General features: G+C 35.2%; 1 long non-coding RNA gene across 5 annotated transcripts in view; it reads right to left on the bottom strand.

Annotated features, from left to right (window-relative positions):
• LOC108384079 (uncharacterized) overlaps nucleotides 1-19,874 on the bottom strand; it is a 61,198-nt gene that overhangs the window by 25,152 nt on the left and 16,172 nt on the right. For 3 of the 5 annotated variants that reach the window (XR_005062914.2, XR_005062915.2, XR_005062912.2), the window contains exons 2-4: nucleotides 9,719-9,809; nucleotides 8,600-8,809; nucleotides 218-358 (exon numbers count right to left, since the gene is read on the bottom strand). This is a non-coding gene — a long non-coding RNA (uncharacterized lncRNA). Of the gene's footprint in view, nucleotides 1-217; nucleotides 359-8,599; nucleotides 8,810-9,316; nucleotides 9,369-9,718; nucleotides 9,810-19,874 lie in introns of all 5 variants that reach the window. The other 2 variants (XR_012129295.1, XR_005062913.2) reach the window with 1 other exon arrangement.

The following is a 19,874-nucleotide window of genomic DNA, read 5'->3' as shown; positions in this document are numbered from 1 at the left end:
GGAATGGGAAAGGTATAAAAGGGAAGAAAGCAAGCCAATCTAAGAGTAAATTATCATGCTAGTTACAACAGTGGGAAACTAGAGATCTATTTAGCTAGATACCTTGAAGCGACCAGGTAGAAAGTGCTTAATTTATTGCTCCTGAATTTCAGAAGAAATAGGTAGCCGCTGGCTTCTATTCCTCAATTATTAAAGTTAGTCACATAGGTTTAATTACCTCAAAATTTGAGATTTTTCTCTGCCATTGTTCCACACAGCAGTGAAAGACAAGCTCGGGAAGATAAGTCAATTTACTTCCTTCAGCTGAGGTGAGATATCGTGGACGACACTTGCGCACAGTAGGATCACACAGTAAATACTGGAATAAAAAGGAGGGTTGAAATAATGTAAAGTAAGACACAAATTCAGTCAGTTGTGTATGTTATTTAAACAAGAGAAGAGGTATTACATAAAGAGTATATGTTAGAACAGGAATGTTTTACTAATTAAATGAGGATAAAATCCTGTATTAGTTTCCTATGGTTGCTGTAACAAGTTACCAAAAGCTTGATGGCCGAAATCAACACAATGTATTATTTTACATTTCTCATGATCAGAAGTCCAAAATTAGATTTACTGGGCTAAATTCAATGTGTCAACACAGCTGACTCCAGTTCCTTCTGGTCGTTCTAGATGAGAATCTATTTCCTTGTCTCTTCCAGCTTCTAGAGGCCATCTATATTTTTGGCTTATGTCCCATTTTTAGAGTTCTTCAGAGAAACAGAACCAATGGGATATATAGACAGTACCCACCTTATGGTGGTTTGACTTACAGTTTTTCAACTTTACAATGTAGTGAAAGCAGTATACATTTAAGAGAAGCTGTACTTCAAAAATTGAATTTTGATCTTTCCTGGGCTATTGATACACAGTTTGGTACTCTCCTGTGATGTTGGGCAGTGGCAGTGAGCCAGAACACCCAGTCAGGCATGCCATCATTTAATGACTGATAAACTTACAATTATTCTGTTTTTTACTTTCAGTACAGCATTCAATAACTCACATGAGATATGCAACACTTTATTATAAAATAGACTATGTCTTAGATGATTTTTACCTAACTGTGGGCTAATGTAATTGTGTTCTGATCATGTTGAGAGTAGGGAAAGCTATACTATAATGTTTGGTAGGCTAGGAATATTAGATGTGTTTTTTGACTTATGATTTTTCAACATATGGGCTTATCAAGATGTAACCCCATGATAGGTAGAGGAAGATCTGGGTGGGGGGGGGGAGAGAGAGAGAGAGAGAGAGAGAGAGAGAGAAGGCTAACCGAAAGACTGAGAGCTAATAATGTGACTATAAAACTCTTCCCTTACCCCCACACCTCATAAGCCCTATTTATAAGCAGTTTCCTCCCTTAAGTGCCTATGTCTGCTTATCAAGAAAAATCTACAAGACATATCAAAATGCAAAAACAAAAACAAAAACACAATTTGAAGAAATAGAGCAAGTTTAGAATCAGAAATGGCAGGACTGGAATTATCAGACCCCAAATTTAAAACATCTATGATTAATCTGCTGAGGGCTCTCCTGGATAAAGAAGACAGCATGTGAGAACAGATGAGAAGTGCAAGCAGAAGATGGAAATACAAAGAAAGCATCAACAAGAAATGCTAGAGATGAAGAAACTGTAACAGAAATGAAGACCGTCTTTGGTTGGCTTAATGGTAGACTGAACACACGAGGAAAGAACCTCTGAGCTAGTATCAGTAGAATCCTCTGAAACCAAATGTTGAAAGAACAAAGGCTTGATCTCTGGCATTTCTTTTTGATGCTTTCTTAGAATATCCATCTTTTACATTATCCATCTGTTCTTGCATGTTGTCTGCATTTTCCATTAGAGCCCTTAGAATATTAATCATAGTTGCTTTAAATTCCTGGTGTGATAATTCTAACATCCTTGTCATGTCTCTGATGATTCTTGCTCTCTCTATAGTCTTTCTGTCTTTCAGTATGCACTGTAATGTTTTGTTGAAAGTTAGATGTGATCTACTAGATAAAAGGGAGTCCAGTAAATAGGCCTTCAATGGTGTGGTAGTGAGGTGTGGAGGAAGGGCTACTGTATAGCCCCAGCATTAGGTCTAAGTCTTCTATGGAGAATCTTCCCCAGGGCTGTGCATTTCATAAGTGCTTCTCATTTTTTTTCTACCCTTATGGCTAAAGGGACCTAGAGTTGCGTATTTCCCTTTCCTACCTTTAATCCTAGAGGGTAAGAATTGGTTATTTCCCTTTCTCCAAGTCAGTTAGACTCTGATAAAACCTCAGTAGGTTAGGGTTTGGTACAATAGTTTCTCTTGGGACAAGTCTTCTTAAGAACAGAATGCTTTGGCATATCTCAAAATGGTGACTTTTTTCGTCCCCCTGCTGGAGGGAATAAGGGATTTTTCTCTAATCTTCACTGTGGGAAGCTAACAGAGCTCCTGCAGCTAAAACTCGCAGAAGTTGGAAGCTTCCCTTTAACTGGGCTGTCCTGTGGATTTTAACTCTCAGAATTGTCCACATTGTGCCTCCAGAAGTTCATCAGTTGCAGTTTAGGTTTTCTCTAACCTGGTGCTATTTCATACAAAGGTTTCTGCTCATGAGTTTCTGTCTGTTAGATGTGATTCTCTGTGTCTGCCTGGCTGCCTCTCCAATTTGTGGCATAGTGGTTTGCGCTGTTACCTCACTTTTCTGAGTTGTTGATTTTTCAATTTGTTCAAATTTTTTACATGTTGTTACTGTGGAATGACAACTTCTAAGCTCCTTACATGCCAGATTGGAAACTGGAAGTTCATCTTTCCTTTATCATGAAGGGTAGCGTGTGTTTGAAGCTGAGTATTTTTTATTATCCTATTCCTTATCTGTACAACTTTAGGAGTTTGGCAGTATTTTCTCATACCCTCTCTGTCCTATTTAGGTCAAGTTTGTAGTGTTTCTAAAGGTATAATATTCCCAAAAACTTTGTGGATCCCTGTGTATTTCATGGATACCCACTCGAATAGATAGGAAGCTCCTCTGTAGGTATTTCCTAGAAAAACCCATCTCTATTTTTGACTTCTCATGAGGTGGTTGAGGGCATCCATGAGTCACATCCCTAATCTTTACAAATAGCCATCTACTATTTCATTGTAAAACTTTGTTCTTTTTGAGTCACTATCAAAAGTTTGTCCAACCACACTTTGTCTTTCTCTCCAGAGCACACTTTCCTAATCATGAATTTCTTAACTTTAGAATCCTTTGAAATCAGGATAGGCTGAGGATTCCCAAAACATCAGGTCTTGATTCCTTTTTGCTTGATAGCTTTTACTACAATGTATATATTTCCTATTACACTCAACTATAAGCAGCAAGAATAAACTAAGCTGTACTTTTACTCTTAACTTGGACTTCCACTCAGCTAAATGTCCAAGTTCATAACTGACAAGTTCTGCTTTTCACATAATTAGAGAATGAAATTCAGTGAAATGTTTGCCATTACATAAATGATCTCCTTTCCTCCCATTTTTAATAGTATTTTCCTCATTCCCTTCTAAGTCTTCACCATCAAGCCCTTTAAAATCCATATTTCTATGAGTAGTATGTTAATGATTATTTAGAAATTCTCTAAGATGATATCAGTTTCTTGCACCATGACATTAAAAATTCTCCAACCTTCTATACATTACCCAAGCCCAGAGCTACTTCCACATATTTAGGAACTTGTTACAGCAGCACTCTGTTTCTAAGTGTCAAAATCTACATCACATTCCTGTTACTGCTGTCACAAAGTGCCACAACCTTGATGGCTTAAAAAAAAACTCAAATGTTTAAAAAACTCTTAGAGCTCTGGAGGTCAGAAGTCCAAAATTACTTTGACTTGTCACTAACACTAAGTCAAAGTATTGATGAGGTTGTTTTTGTCTGGAGGCATTGGAAGAGAATCCATTTCCTTGATTTTTCAGCTTTTAAATGCGATCTGGATTCCTTGCTCCTTCCTCCATCATTAGAATACATAACTCCAGTCTCTGATTTTGTCATCATGCAATCATTTCTCTAGCTCTGACTTCTCTTATGCCCCTCTAATAAGGTTCCTTGTGATTGCATCAGGCCCATGTGAATGATCTAGAATCTTATAATTAAACTTTTCTCAAAATTCTTAAGTTCATCACATCTGCAAATTTTCTTGTGCCATAGGAAGTAAAATTTACGGGTTTTGGGAATTAGGATATGAATATCTTGGGGGAGGGGCATCATTCAGTCTACCACAGGCCCACAGTTCCAGTAGTTTCTCTAGAGAGTAACAAAAGGCAGGAGAAGCCCCTACTCTTCAACAGAAAGGAAGAGGGAAATATTCTTTCATGTCTCCTCTCTACTCAGGTATCATAAATCTTTGAAAAGTACACAGGACAAGGAGTGAGAAAGAATTGTGAGAACTAGAGGATGTGATAGGCTTTTTAATACTGTTTGAAATAAAATTTTGGTAGCCATGTCTTTGAAGGCCTATGCAGAGTAGGGATACATTATGAATTGAGAATGCCTTTTTATTTGCAAATAATTATGCTGGACATTGAATCAGGCTTTTCCAGTTTCTGTAGCAGAATTATAGTGGGGAACTGAAGAAAAATAGAATATTAGCAGGTATATATGGAGAAAGAAGGATAGTATAGGCCAAGAGAAATAGGCAAAGGCTAGAATATAGAGGATATGTTTGGGAAGTGACTAATTTGGTGTGCTGAAATAAAACACAATGTACAAATCCCCCAGTATTGTTGCCCCACCTTCACTATGCAAGATTTTAGTGAGCATATATTCAGAAGATGCTTTCCATGGGAAAACCAATTTCCTGAAAACCAGTGAGCTAACTTTTAGCTCTCCAAAAAGCTGTGTTAACTCTGACGGATCAAAAGAAAGGAGAATTCCTTTCATTCTTATTCAAAAAGTTGTGTTTCAGTCCTCAAGTTTTATTTCTGGAAAAAATGGGGACAAGTTCTGGGTTTCCCTTTTTGCTGGGCCTGAGAGCGGGGTCACTTGAGCTCCAGTGGTTCATAGGGATCTCTTGAGAAAAGTTCCCTCTGCATCTGCCCACGCAGCACCTTTTCACAAGCTTATAACTACCTCTAAGGCCAGTGCCCTCCATTCTTCTCCCAAGTGATCAGATCATTCATGCAACAGATATTTAAAGGCCACTGACCATGTACCACTGAGGCTACAACATTAGTGAACAAATTATTGTTTCTCTTGTCAGGGAGCTTATATTCTACATTCTGTACCCCTGAGCAGAAGCTTCCTCCTAGATAACTTTTTCAACCCAAAATTAACTCATGAAAATACATGCCTCCAGGGGTTACCTACAAATAGGTCAACCATAACCTATCTTGAATCCCAATTAAGCTCCAGGGATTCCTGCTAAATAGAATGTATATAGAAGAATATGGCAAAGAAGACTAAACAGGTGGGTTGGGGATAGATTGTAGAGGACCATCAGGGTTGAGTTAATGAGTAGTAACTTCCTTATAAGGCTATGGGAGGTGTGGAGGCTTTCAGAAGTAAAGCTAGTAAGATTACTTTTGTAGTTTTATGTGGGAGACATCAGAGGCTAAAAGGACAGATCTCCTATGTTACTTTGTGAGTGAAACCAGCTTTCAAAGAGCTAAAAAGAGGCTCTCATTACCATCCTAATTTACTGAGAGCAAAGCAGTGTTTATTAGTAGGAGGTTATTGACTTCAGGGTTGTATTTTCACCTGCAGCAGCAAGTATTTATTTACAATACTGCACAGCACTGCCATAGATAAGCATACTTTCTGTGAAGGTGTTTCTCTTCCAGATGTAAGAAAAACTCTTCCACTAATATTTCAAAGTATTAAAAAATTACATTGCTAAAGACAAAATAAATAATGCTTTACTACATTAGTTATGATAAAATTTTTCTTCCAACTCTTTGTCACCAGGGAATACCTGAAACTTTGTTGTAAGATTTTTAACAGGTTCCAGTAACACTTTTTTTTTTACATATTCATGATTTGCTTTAATATTTCTTTTAACATACATAGTCAACAAAATTTTTCCATTTCAGCTTTATTGAAGTATTGTTGACAAATAAAATTGTGCAGTATTTAAATCTCCATGCATCATGGAGATTTGATGCATGTAGACATTGTGAAAGGATTTGCCCCATCTAGATAATTAACACATCCACCACCTCAAATATATCCTTTTTTGTGTGTGTGTGAGAGTAAGATCTACTCCCTTAGCAAATTTCAATTCTATAATACAGTTTCATCAATAGTCACCATGTTTTGCATCAGATTTACAGACCTTATTCATCTTATAGCTACAGTATGTATACTTGTACTACCCTCTCTCTCTTCCCCCAACCCCTGAACCGCAGCACCTACAACTCCTTTTCCACTTTCCCACACCAGCAACACAGGCAGTGTGTGAGACACTCTGTGTCTGGCTTATTTCACTTAGCACAATGCCCTCAAGATCCATTCATTTTGTCTGAGATGGCAGCATTTTCTTCTTTCTTATGGCTGAATCATAATCCATTGTATATATGTCACATCTTTATCCATCCATTTGTTGACAGACAATCAGATTATCTCAATATTTCAGCTTTTGTGAATAATACTGAAACGAATACACACATGCACCAAGAAGTGGGATTGCCGAATCAATTGTCATTCTTTGATTTTTAACTTTTTGAATTTTTCAGGGAATTGCATACTGTTCTCCATGGTGCCTGTACCAACTAACATTCCCACCAACAGCATACAAGGTTCCCTTTTCCCGCATCCTCACCAACACTTATTTCTTGTCTTTTTGTTATAGTATCCATTCTGTTCACTTGTACAGAACAAGTTTTCTCCTGTTGCTTTTAAAATTTTCTTCTTGTCTTTAACTTTTACCAATTTAATTATAATGTATCTTGGTGTGAGTGTCATCAGATTTATCTTGTTTGGACTTTTCTGGACTTCCTGAATCTGAATGTCTGTTTCTTTCCCCAGGTTAAGGAAGTTTTCAGCATTATTTCTTTGAATAAACTTTCTTTCCCCTTCTTTCTCTCTTCTCCTTCTGGGACCCCTATAATGTAAATATTTGTGCATCTGATGTTGTCCATTAAGTCCATTAAGATATTTTCACTCCTTTCCAGTCTTTTTTTCTTTTTTCTCCTATGATGAAATGAATTCCACTGCCCTGTTTCTTTGTTTGCTACAGTCTTGTGAGACTCACAACCACAAACCCCATTGGCTACCAGAGCCAGATGATCCATAGGTGCATCCGCAGAGTGGCAGCCACATAAGCCAGAGTGCCAGCCATGTGCACAAGTTCCTTTCTGGGAGACATTGGTGCTTGGAGGAGGCCAGAGGGTTAACATGAAGATGGTGCCCACCGAGCTTCCAGGTGTCCAGGGAGGATCACAGCCAGCCCCTAAATGTGTGTTCAACTAGAAGCTTGACTTGGAAGCAGCAGCCTTTAAAGTACGTAAACAGTCCTTTTCAATGAAAGACTAAGAGTTGGACATCTCAGTCTACACCCTCTGTGCTGAGCCCAGAGGAAGATAGCCTCAGTGAGTCCTTTCAAGCCCTGTTTTTACTATAGTGAAAACTTCCTGTTTTTACTATAGTCATGTGGGCCTTTTGGATGGCAGCCCCCTGGCTTTCAGAGCTAGTGTTTGCCAGGGAGCCACCTCTCAGGCACAAATGTCTTAAATAAATTTGGGGCACTTGATGGTTCTGCCCAAACCCTTCACCACTCAGGGAGAAGCTGGGAGCAGGGAGCTGCCTCCTGTGTATGTGACTGTGGTGGGGTTGGGGTTTACGGCCAGAGCGTGTCTCAGCCTTTTCTACCCCTTTCATTTTGAGTAGTTGCGTGCTTGTTCACTACGTGGAAGTCACTCGGGTAGTTTGCTCTTCCAGAGGCAACTGTTCCACGTGTAGCTACAGATTCAGTGTGTCCACGCAAAGAGGTGAGTTCAGGAGCCTTCTTTGTCACCATTTGGGACTGAAACTCCCATTTAATATAAGTAATTCATTGCTCATTTTATATTTTGTAATGTTTCATCTAAGTTTTGCTGTTGTTTTGCACTGAATGCTTTTTAAAAAATTACATACTTTTTAAAGATGAATACTCATGCACAGAAGTCTACATCATAATTATATATGAATAAATTGAAAAGTTATGATAAATTTCTTTTTTAATTAACTCATCTTTTATTTTACAAAATATTGTGCATATATGGCACTTAAAAAATTAAGTATAGATTGAAAATATATTTTATATTTTAGTCATACATAATAATTGGATAAAAAATTGAGAGAGAAATATATAGAAGTTCTTGTTTTAACCTGGGTTCTACAGAAAGAAGAGCCTGAGCTTATCTGAGACTGTCTTCATTTGCAAGCACAGCACCAGGGAGCAGGAGTGAAGGAAAATGTAAGTGAGGCAGAGAAAAAGAAAAAGCCAATTGCTAGGACATGCTACTGATTTGCCTGCTGCTATGCAATTGATTCCTGATATCTCAGTCGCCAATAAGTTTCATAAACTGCATTCCAGGACAATCTATCTTGAGGATGGTGGGGGAGGAGAATTACTTACTAGTTCCTGCTTCCCGTTTATCAGTGTTTCACCCAAGATTGTGTAATTCTCAGTTGTGCTTTATTGGTGCTTAGCTGGGTCCCATTGCTTTCCAAGCTTTTCAGTCAACCGAGGAGTCTTGAGAGCAGGAAACAGGAGATGTACGGCGTAGGTATAAGGGATATTACCTGTTCATGTAAAGCCAGTACCCAGAGTAATGGGTATATAAATCTGGGACAAATGAAACCAAAAAGCTTTGAAGTAGCACATAAATAGGTATCTTTTACAGGTCTCAGAAATATAAAAATATTGATTGTGGCATTTGTTTCTAATCATTAAATAAAAATATATAATGTTTTGGTGACATTTTACATGTAGCACACTCAAAATATGTTTATATAAATATTTGCATCTCTTCACTGCTGCAAAAGTATTCCAGAGATATTTGGTTTGTCTAAAAATTGATCATTGATCTTTTTACTATCACTTTTGCTGCTGAATAGAGATAATTAATATTGATGATGAATTTTACAAAAGTACTAGCTACAGATTTCTGGAATTCATATCACTTCCACTTAGCTGTCTAGCACCAAACTGTGTTGACATCTGCATAAAGTGTTGAGGAAAAGTGGTCTGAGATTTGTTTAACTGAAAGTATGATGGGATATCATCCCAGTAGTTGTGTAGGTGGGTAGTTAGGCAAATACTTTGCTACACAGCAAAGATATCCACACCCACCTGAAAAAGCCATTGATACTTGTTAGTGTCCATAGTGTCCTCAATCTTTCCCCTGCAAGACATCACATACTTTGTCACTGAATATTCAAAACTGAAAATAGTCATCTTTGGAAAGATTTCTACCTAAAGCTTCCACTTTGTAAGTCTTTCAAAGCAGCTTGTTTTAAAAAATATTTAAACAGATCTTCAGATGACAGATTTAACATTTTCATAGATGACACATGTGGCTTTTTCAATAGAAAATCTTATGACAATATAATTTGTTTTACATGTAGCATAAATGACTTTAATCTATAAGACCTGTATGCGAGAAACACCATATTTACATTTTTTCTCTAGATTAACTTAAAAAGGGCATGAGACCCTGTCACCCCATCTAGCAGAACATCCAGTATTACTCACCATGGTGCTCTTCAAGCTTCCTTGGTGTCAGGATAACAGGAAACTGCGTGGTCCATCTGCTCTTGCAGTCACCACGGTCAGTCTGTTCTTTCTGCAAGGAGATGCGGCTGTTGATTGCTAATCCTTTGTCCTTTATTGTTCCAAGGCTAGGCCTAGAGGCTCAGTCCTGGTATTCATCCTGTCAGTGCACTGGCCTAACCCCTCCCAGGTGTCCAGCCAGTTCTCTCCATGGCAATGGCAATACAGTGCATGTTCCTGTCACCCATAAATCCTCTGACACTTGCATAACTCTATGCCAGAGAATCCACACCCCTTCAAGTTTGGCTCTCTGTCTCCCTTCCCCTCTGGTGAAACTCAACCTTTGTTTCTCCCTCAGGGACCTGGATAGGATTTTTCTTCAATAATTAAAACCAAGAGAAATTATTCATTGTCCCTAAGCAGTAAGAAGAGTTCAGACATTATAATTTCAAAGGAAGTCTTGACACAAATGTAGTTCTATGTCTTTCCCATAAAAATGTTTGTGAGCTAAATTTAATGTTGAATTATAGTAACTATTGTTAACTTGACTTTTCATTAACTTTATTTCTTCCCCTAGCTTCAGTGCCTTCCTCCAAATTAATTTACTATTGAGCTTTATTGTGTAATGTGTCCACTGTTATGCTTCTAATCATTTCTGCAATAGTATAGAGTGCAGGGGAGAAAGGATAGCTTAAAATGTATTAAAAACAATAGTACATCTTTAACATATATTGAGAAATTTCTTTTATTGGTAGCCTTCAGTGAATTCTCTTCTGTGACTTCTCAAATGTGAATGATAAGCTCTTCCATTTGGTACAGTAATTTTTGGATTCCATACTCAATATGCATTCACCCATGATTTTTAATACGCACGTGAAATAATTGTATGAACCAGTTTGAACTTCCTGCACTTTGGGATGAAGTCACATAGATAAGGGATTTTCTATTCCATTTTATATTTTCAAGTTGCTGTTCAACAGAGATGAGTTTTTCTTTTGATAAAATTAAAACTCTGAACAAAAGCGGGATCATTTAGTATCAAAGAAGTAAGCAGGCACCCAAGAGACTATAAACCATAAGTATGGACACAGAAAGCTCCTGGCAAAAAAACAAATACTTTTACATAGTCACAAAGACAACAGATCACATAGACACAGCCATTAATGTCAGAAGAGAAACAAAGCCTCCTCTAGAAATAATATTTCTCCTGAAGAATAAAATCTGAAATACTGGCTTAAGGGACAAATTCATTTATAAGCTGACTTTTAGCCACCAAACCATCTTTACCTTTATTCCCTTTCCTCACTGATTGAAAGCCAGAGAGATTACATAAATGGTCCAAGAATACACAACTAGATAACTGATGGAATAACAATCTGTCCTAGGATATTTTTACTATAAAAAGTATGTCCTTTCCACTTGTGGAAGAGGGGACATATTCTTGGTGCTGATATTAATTATGCATCCTTGGGTATATTGCAGTTTGAGCAGTGGGTAGGGTGAGGGGGTACCTCCACAGGTAAGGATAAATTATAATAGATAATTTTATTTCCACTGATGTTTGGGTTCACCCCATTATTGAGAGGTAGAAACCTCTTGCCTTATTATCAGATGATAAGTACCTGGTGTGTCAAGTGTGGTTTGGTGAATAAGGATAAAACATGAGGAAAACAGAAAGACCTAAGAGAAAAACCATGAAAGTGTCTTTTTCAGGAATAAAATGCATTGCAAAAAAGATGATTTTTCTAATTTGTCACTGTGATTTAGAGGACTACGCTGTATGGTCAAAGGCAACATGAAAAACAAAATCTAATCAAACAATTATCCATCCCCTTATTTTAACTTTTTAAAAATTTAGTTTAAAATAAGAGAACTTGAATCAAATAAGTTCTACATATTTGAGCTGTTCAATTTGTTTTTGTTCATTTGCCGTTTCCATCTGGGATCAAAATATATGCTGCCAGAGTAGGCCTAGGAAGGCAGCCTGCATGGGTTCCCATCTGGGATCTCTGATACCAGGCCAGCAATCTCCTGGGAGAACTTGCACTGGGTCGCAGCCAGACTTAGGGTTATTATTTTGAGTGTTTAATGTTAGCATGAAAGCAACAGGAAATTTAGTAAGGTGTAGAACATCCACAGAGAAGACATCCTTTTCCAGCAGGTGAACAATTGTAATTAAGAGCAAAGCTTTGGAATCAAGCATTGATGCTAAAATTTGACATTTTTCATGTGTTTTACCTTAGAAAAATTACTTAGTTCCTCTAAACCTCAAGGTCATCATATGCATTTATTGTAAGGAATAAAGGAGAGGATATAAGTAAAGCATTTACCACCTAACCTGTTACTTAACAAGGCTAAAAAAAACTAAATACCAGTGGATTGACTCATTATTAGTCATCATTTACCATTTCTGAATGTAATGCCTAAACAATACTGTAGAAATGCCACAAATAAAATGTGAAAACAAAATCACCTCGAATTTCACTCACTACCTTAAACATCATGGACACTGTCTTTTGTTTAGTTTAGTTTACATGCTAACAATGTTTATATGACAAAATCAGTTTCATGAGCCAATAAAATTTTAGCTCTGTAAGGACAGGGATGGTATCTGTGCTGTTCACTGCTGTATACCCACTGTATAATACAGATTATTGAGTTGAATTGAATATGATTTTTAAGCATAGTCTCTGTAAGCATTATTTTAAATAAGTGGACTGTAATTGTTAACTAATTTTTGCTGTAACTATAGTTTCTAGTTCTCAATAGATAGTTCTAATATATGACTGTTATAGACCGATTATTTATTTTTAATGCCCTTTTTTATCTAAGTTGTGTTCCAGTTTGAATGAATTATATAATTTTGGCTGCCAACTTTTTGTTTCATAAATAATACTGTGATGGACATCTTTGCACATATAAGCTTTTACTCCTATGGTGTTAATTCTATAGGAGGAATCGGTATGATTAGGATTTAGTCAAAAAGGGGTATTTCAAAATAATTTCCCTTTTTAATTCTTTTGAGAAAGGAAAGTGATAATTTATTCATTTTCTTAAAATTTATTATTTTATAAAATTATGTGATTTCATCAAATTTCTGTTGATCATATTGTCCCTAATACCTCTTCACTAATGGATTTCAGGAACTATCAAAAAACAAGCAAGACAGAAGTGTTGTCAATTCTCTACAAACCTTAAAGTATTTTACAAATGGCTTCCAAACTGTGGTTTCATTGATCAATTTACTCCTTAATTCTAATAAGTATTATAAGTTCCACAGCATATATTTTTCTAAATCAAATGACAATTTTCTATATACTCCCAACTCATAAGACTGGCTCTAAATCAGTTGTCAATTTTTAATTGACTCTTTTCCATCTCTGATACTCACGTGGTCCTAACAAATGGGTACATGTGGAGATGTTTTAAGAGTCTGATCATTTACATCAGTTGTATTTTCTTTGGTTTCTCAGGCATGGTGTTGTGAACGATGACTATCATGGTTGGTGTCTTCATGGAACACAGAGACCCTCACCCTTCCCCCGGTGCTGAGGTCCTTTGAGCACAGCCTCTAAAAGAACCCACATGGCTTTTTTCTACCCAGTTTTCAGGAAGACAACACCTTCCAAGGTCCCTCTCTGTCTTAGCTCAGGCTGCTATATCAAATGACCGTAGATTGAGTAACTTAAACAATAAACATTTACTTCTCACAGTTCTGGAAGCTGGGAAGTCAAAGCTCAAGGTGCTTTTTATCATCTCACATCATCACAGGAAGAAAGATGAGTACAGTACAATTCTGTATTTTGAGAGAGATCACATTCATATAACTTTTTTACAGTATATTATAATTCTATTTTATTAATTAGTTACTGTTGCTAATTTGCTACTGTGCCTAATTTATAAGTTAAACTTCATCATATATATGTGTGTGTAGGAAAAAAAACCTAGTATATGTAGGTTGATACTATTTGCAGTTTCAGAAATCCACTAGGGGTCTTGAAATGTATCACCTTTGGATAAGGGCACTATGTAATAATAATAATGATGATGAAAATAATAATGTTTTCAAAAGATAACTGTTGAAATTTTTTCTCTTTCCTTTCCATAGCATAACTTATTTACTAGCTATATGTAACTCTGTTAGATGCTGTGGGGAGTCAGATGTTTATGTGGGGTGGTGGATGGGATCAAGGTAGAAACTGGTGAACTGGTGATAAGGCAATCACTTGTTCTCAAGGAGCTCAATATCTAGTAGCAGAACAGATAGCTCACCGTTAGTCTAGTGGCTAAGAGCAGGCACTCTAGGTTCAAATCCCCGCACTGTCATTTACTAGCACTGGTCAAATTGGGTAATTTCTCGATACCTTAGTTCCCTCATCTGTAGAGCAGCTAATAAATCTTTTCTAAGATTGTTGTGAAAATTACATGCGCTAACATATAATATTATAATAAAATTAACATAATAATAATAAAAAGAACTTAGAAGACCACCTGAGGTATACCAAGTATTCAGTAAACTTCAGCTGTAATCATTAAGCTAGATTATAATACAGTGTGAAAGATGTAAATAATGTGTTAAAAGGGAAAAATGAAAGAAAAATCAGTTCATCTGAGAGGATCAGTGATGCCCTCACAGAGGAGAATACTTTAAGTTGAACTTGGAAGAATGGATAGGAATCCAACAGGTAGAGAGAAAATCATTCCATGATGAGGAAAGAATGTCAGTACTTAAAAATGCACGGGATGTTTTTTGGGATATGTGAATTAGCCATGCACGTGAGGCACACAAAGGGTGCAAGAGAAGGTTTTCAAGTGATTAGCATGATTAATGGTAGAAACACGAGGCACTGCATTAAAAAGTCTTATATACCAAGCTAAAATACTAAGATTTTACTCTCTTGGGCACTGGAGCATGATCAGAGGTTTTCTGAGCAAGACAACAGTATAACTAAATATTTATTTTTATGAAAACAGTTGACAGCAAGGTTAAGCATGATTGACAAAGGGAATAGACTAGAGATAGGTAGGTTTCTCAAAGGGTTTGTGAGTGGTGATGGAGAGGATAGAGTTAAAGATAACGGTGGCTTTTTGCCCAACTGACTGAAAGAATATTTATACTATTAACTGAGCTAAGAAAAATGCTGTGCATGTTGGGAATAATCAGTAAGGGAAGTCTGGCCTTTCGGGCTGTCGATCCTGTATGTTTCTACCACTCTAAATTTGGCATGCAGATGGTACCTGTTATTATTATTGTTGTTTAACATTTACTGAGTGTCGACAGCAAGCGAAGCCTGGTGTGGAACTTTGGAAAGGAATGCGTATCTCCGCATTCCCACTCCCACCTCCGTCTGGTCCCTTTACTTTGTTATTGCCGTGTTTTCTGGGCACTTACAAGTTGGTCACTGGTTTGTTATTCACTTAATATTTACCAATTAAATGATAAATAGTGAAAAGACCGTAAGGTTTTAAAAGTGCATTCATTTATCAATCAATACTTCATGGGAAACTGGTTCATGATACTGCCTAATATCAGTATTTGTTTAAGTAAGGGTTGTATGCCTTACCAGTATGTATTGCTTTGTAATTTTATGACATTTTGCATTTGTTAGGTTATTTGATCTTTATACGAATATAGAAAGCTACTGTTTTTTTCTCAAAATATTTAAAATCACAGAAAAATACATAGAATAATAAAGCAAATATTAGTGCTTCATGCACACATATTTTTTAATGAAAAAGATCATTACAGACACATCCTACTGTTCTCCACTACCCCAGTACTGTTTACTTTTCTCCCTCTCTCTCCCACAAGTAACTAGCATGATAAATTTGATACATTTGAAATCCTTTAGCCAATATTGTAATTTTGCTGTCTAAATGTGAATCTTTATAGAATATATAGTATATTTTTGCTTTTTCTAATTTTTAAATAACTAGACATTTAATTCTAAAAATTGTTCACTCAATATTTTATTCATGATTTTCATAATTATGATTTACATTACTATTGGTTAATAGTAAATCTCTAAACTTAGACACAAACTGTAATTTGTTCATCCATTCTTCTACTGATGGACATTTAATTGGTCCTATTTTTTGCTATTGCAAATATTTCAATAGAAATCTTTGTATTCTGTGTGACACAGATATAAAGGTTTTCTCAAGCACTTGCAATTCAAAATGCTAGGCCTTTGGGTATTTCTACATATTCACTTTCTCAGTTTTGTATATTCAATTTTTCAATATTGCAATATTGCAAAAATTACTCTCAAATGTGTTATACTATTTCAAAGTCCTAGTAGCACTGCATGAAATTTTTTATTTTCCACAGCATCTACCAATATTTGGTTTTACCTTTTATATTTTTCTAATCTTATGGTTGTGAAATGGAACCATCATTAATCTGATAGATATTTCCCTGATTGCCAGTAACAGTGAATATTTTTTATATACTTATGGGCCACTCAATATTCCCTGTTAGTGAATTGCCTTTTAATATACTTTGTTTATCTTCCTAATGAGTTGTTTTTCTATTATTCTTTAACTGCTTAATTGATATTTAATTGACATGTAATAAAAATGCATATATTTAAGGTACACAATTTGATAAATTTTGATGTAAGTATATATATCCATGGAGCCATCAGCCCAGTCAAGAATTGATAGAAGCCTTTAATATATTCTCAATACTAATTTGGTTTGTTGCATATTTTCTAATATCTACTTCCATGTTCTGGCCTATCATTGACCCTATTATATCATTATTTGGTCGTAAAAATTTTTAAAGTCAATGTAGTCATGTTTACTAATTAACTCCTTTATGACTTTTGCTCACTGTCTCTGGTCAAAGTAGTATTTTTTAAATCTGAGGACTCAAAGTTATTCTCCTATATTTTCTTCCAATACTTCTCAAATATTTTTCTCACATTGAAGTAATTAATCTTGTAATTTCCTTTTTTATGGTTTTGAAAAGAAAACGAATTTATCTGTACTGACAGGCAGTTGTGCCGGCACCATTTATTGAACTCTCTCTTTATTCCTCATTGATTCATATCATGTATTGTCATTTCTATTATGTATCATTTGTTTTTACATAAGTAGGTCTGTTTTGGGGAACTCTAATTTGTTACATTGAATTGTTTCTCTACTCCAGTATGAATATCATAGTTATAATTATTAGTAACTTACAGGAAAGCATTTGATCAAGAAAAGGGTTCTCTCCATTTATATATTTTACTACCTATTTTTATTCCTCACTCCTCCAGTTTTATTCACTTTTTTTCCCTCTCTCTTCTATATCTATCTCCATCTCTACCTCTATGTCTTTTTCTACCTGTCTCTCTATCTCCTGTGATATCAATCAGAATTGCATTACATTAAATAAATTGAAAGAATTGACATTTTATATTAGTACTTCTCATCTGATAATATTATTTATTTTTTATATATTTTATTGTTTTGCTGATATACAGTATTACTTTGGTTTCAAGCAGACAACAGTGATTCAACAGTTATATACATTATTAAATCCTCACCCCAACTACTGTAGTTACTATCTGTTGACATAGAAAGATGTTACAAAACTATTGAGTATATTCTTTATGCTGTACTTTCATCCCCTGACTAATTCATATTATGATTAAGATTTTGTGCCTCTGTATCCCCTTCACCTCTTTTACTCAACCATCCCAACCCCTCCCTCATGGTAACCACCAATCACTTCTTCGTGTCTATGAGTCTGTTGCTATTTTGTTCATTTTGTTTTGTTTTGTTTTTAGATTCCACAAATAAGTGAAATCACATAGTATTTGTCTTTACCTGGCTAATCTCACTTAGCATAATACCTCCTAAGTCCATACACATTATCAGAAATGGCAGATTTCTTTCTTTTTTATGGCTGAATAATATTCCATTGTGTATATGTACCACACCTTCTTTGTCCATTCATCTAATGATGGATACTTTGGTTGCTTCCATATCTTAACTATTATAAATAATACAGCAATAAGCATAGAAGTGCACATATCTTTTCAAATTCTGATGATATGTTTGATTCTATTTTCCTGGGTGCCTAATCAGTCTCTCTACTATTCAGTTATGTGAAAAACAATAAATGAACTCTTTTGCTTGAACTTGTTTGAGCATACAAGTATTCCCTGATATATTGAGGCACTAAATAGAACATGAGTCTGGAAACAGAAGAGGTCTCTAATATACCCCAGGGCATCAAGTGTCTCACAGATTTATGAAGAACATAAAGAGTGTACATACATTTATTATGCTAATAACTTTCCATGTTGGTTCAATGTCTGACTACTTTATTTGAGGCTAATTATAAGAATAAACTAAATTAAATATGAGCAATTCCCCCATTTATAACAAGAAGCTAATAATATTTTCAATTTCACCAAATACAGAGAGAAAAAAGTTGAAGTAAATCCTTATCTGAGTAAAGAGATGCAGTCCTAAAAAACTCAGATTCAGATATTATTTAATGCTATTGACAGATTTTTTGATTTAGATTATTTCAAAGATCTAGATTTCTTCAACACCATGAATTTTGAAGAACATTTAAAACATTTAACATTAACGGTTTTACCATCTGTGGAAAAGAAGCAAATGAAGATGTCCTTAATATTTACTATGAGAAGCTGGAAATCAAAGAAAGGACTTGCTCAGTGCTCAGCACTGTCTCCCATTTCTGTTAATTTACAGTATAATTTAAAATTCTGAAGAAATAGATATTGGAAGCTATGCATTGAAACTATTGTTAAATAACATTTCTTGGAATGCAGTTCATTAGAAATCAATCAACATCTACAGGCTATTTAATCCCGAATGATGTTTCATCAACACTCAACCTACCAAAAATTCTAAATTAAATAATTTTTAGGATTTACCAGTGTGAAATGGGAAAATACATTCAATAATACTAAATTGAAAGGTTAAATCGTGAAAGTTTGTCTATAAGTATATATAAAATGTCAGTTGCTGTATACAGACACAGTATATAAAGTGCCTAACCATCAAGTATGTCTTCAACACATTTTTTTATAGGATTGCCTTGAACCTGTAGAACAACTTAGAGAGAACTGACATCTTCACAATGTTGTGTTACAATCCATAAAGTTCTTTGATTTCTTTCATCAACATTTTTTAATTTTTAGGATACAAGTTCTCTATATATACTATTACATTTATACCTAAGAATTTAATTTTCTTTAGATCAATTTTAAATGATATTGTATTTTTAATTTTGATTCCCACATGTTTGTTTTTATTATGAACATATGATAGATTTTTATGTCTTATGCATCCTGAAACCTTGTTGAATTCATTTAGTAGTTCTAGGATTTTTCTTTTTTTTTTTTTGGTAAAGTACGTGAGATTTTCTTTTTGATGACTATAAGATCTTCATTCTTGATATTGGCAATTTTGTCTTTGCTAGTTTTTTCTTTGTCAGTCTTTGTAGAGCCTTATCAATTTTGTTGTTTTTTCCCCAAAGAACCATCTTCCTGTTTTACAGATGTTCTCTACTGTTTTCCCATTTTCAGCTGCATTGATTTCTGTTTGTGCCTTTATTATTTTCTTTCTTCTTCTTGCATTGGGTATATTTTGTTATTCTTTTTCTACTTTTCTGAGGTAGGAACTTAAATTAGTTTTTAAATTTGTTAAACTTTGTTTTGTAGCCCTGGATATGGTCTGTCATGGTGAATATTCCATGGGACTTGACAAAAAAATATTTGTATTGGGTTATAGAATCAACATATTTTGGGGTAACTATTAAGATTAAGTGTAATGCATATGGCTTACTTTCTATCCTTGAATACCTAATAAGTTTGTCTAAGAAAATCAATTTATAAAAATAATTACAAGATGGTAAGAATCAGAGATTTCCAACTGATTGAGTTGAGGAAGTTTACATAGGAAGAGTGGTTATTTGTCAGACATTAAAGGATAGGTAAAGCTCCAACATATGAGATTTGAAAGAAAGATATTACGGTTTTGCTTATGTAGGGCATGCAAGCTGAAAGAGGGGAGGAGAGAACTTTGATTACCAACTCTTTAAGGACACAGAATTCTATTTATTGTAAATTAAACAGGACCACACCAAATCACTGGGTGACTGATATAAAAG

The sequence above is a fragment of the Manis javanica genome, chromosome 3 (assembly GCF_040802235.1).
Source record: "Manis javanica isolate MJ-LG chromosome 3, MJ_LKY, whole genome shotgun sequence".
NCBI classification, from domain to species: Eukaryota; Metazoa; Chordata; class Mammalia; order Pholidota; family Manidae; genus Manis; species Manis javanica.
Note: the sequence above shows the minus strand (reverse complement) of the source record. Positions and strands in the feature narration are given on the sequence as shown.